At 43.7% G+C, this 1,349-nt stretch overlaps 1 pseudogene across 1 annotated transcript; it reads left to right on the top strand.

Moving 5' to 3' along the window:
- Window positions 1-267: 267 nt before the first annotated feature.
- On the top strand, window positions 268-997 carry LOC308648513 (eukaryotic translation initiation factor 1-like; annotated as a pseudogene). The gene has a single exon. The product of its transcript is annotated as a eukaryotic translation initiation factor 1-like (transcript).
- Window positions 998-1,349: the final 352 nt, after the last annotated feature.

Raw genomic sequence — 1,349 nt, 5'->3', positions numbered from 1 at the left:
AGAGGACGTAGAAATTAAACCAGAGACAGTAGGCCCAAATCTCCATCATATTGGATTAAGTCCCTACTTCCTTAATAAGACTTCTATAGGTCAAGAATTAAAATCAAAATTAATAAATGGGATAGATCCAAACTAAAAAGCTTCTTCTCAGCAAAAGAAACAATCAGTGGAGTCACTGAGCTGCCACCGAGGACTCAGCAGCCTTCCCCTGGAGCCCCCTCACTTCCATTCTTCCCCCCCCCCACTTCTCCCTCAGCTGCCTTCCACAGAGGAAAAGGAATTGTATGGTATGTCCGCTATCCAGAACCTCCACTCTTTCGACCCCTTTGCTGTTGCAAGTAAGGGTGATGACTTGCTTCCTGCTGGCACTGAGGATTATATTCATATAAAAATTCAACAGAGAAATGGCAGGAAGACCCTTACAACTGACCAAGGGATTGCTGATGATTAAGATAAAAAGAAACTAGTGAAGGCGTTTAAGAAGAAATTTGCATGCAATGGTACTGTAATTGAGCATCCAGAATATGGAGAAGTAATTCAGCTACAGGGTGACCAGCGCAAGAACATATGCCAGTTCCTGGTAGAGATTGGACTGGCTAAGGATAATCAGCTGAAGGTTCATGGGTTTTAAGTGCTTGTGGCTCACTGAAGCTTAAGTGAGGATTTCCTTGCCATGAGTAGAATTTCCCTTCTGTCCCTTGTCACAAGTTTAAAAACCTCACAGCTTGTATAATGTAACCATTTGGAGTCCACTTTTAACTTGAACTAGTGTAACTCCTTCATGCAATAAACTGAAAAGAGCCATGTTGTCTAGTCTTGAAGTTCCTCATTTAAACAGAGGTCAAGCAGTAGGTGCCTGGCAGTGTCCACCCTGAAACAAAGCAATAACGTGATGTTTCAGCAAAGCCCAGAGCTCCAAGATCAGATGGCTGTGTCTGACCAGAAGCTTCTCAACTCTCCCTCAGCTGAGGCCCCTGCACTAAGAGTGTCATGACCTGATCAGGAGGAATGGGGTAGACAGCTGTACCACTAGAAGGGGGCCTTTGGTAGTTTTGGTGTTTTTCTTGTTTGTTTCATTTTTTTTTTTTAAAAAGAATCCCTGGTGTCTGACCTGACCAGGTGGGCAGAACTCAGAGGCCACCTTCTTTCCAGTGAGGTGATGTGACACCTGGCTTGCCACCAAAGTCTTCTTTTTGACTAGACGTATTCTAGCTAAGGGGTGTCCAAAACAACAGAATGTGAGGCCAGCTTAATATCAGTTAAACTTTTGACAAGGGAACAAATTCCAAACTGATGTTTTCAGTCCTATAGCTAGCTATAGAGCCTGCAACTTACTAGCAATAGCTGCC

The sequence above is a fragment of the Spermophilus citellus genome (assembly GCF_964194105.1).
Source record: "Spermophilus citellus genome assembly, chromosome: 4".
Lineage (NCBI taxonomy): Eukaryota > Metazoa > Chordata > Mammalia > Rodentia > Sciuridae > Spermophilus > Spermophilus citellus.
The sequence above is the reverse complement of the archived record's forward strand: the minus strand, read 5'-3'. Positions and strand labels throughout refer to the sequence as shown.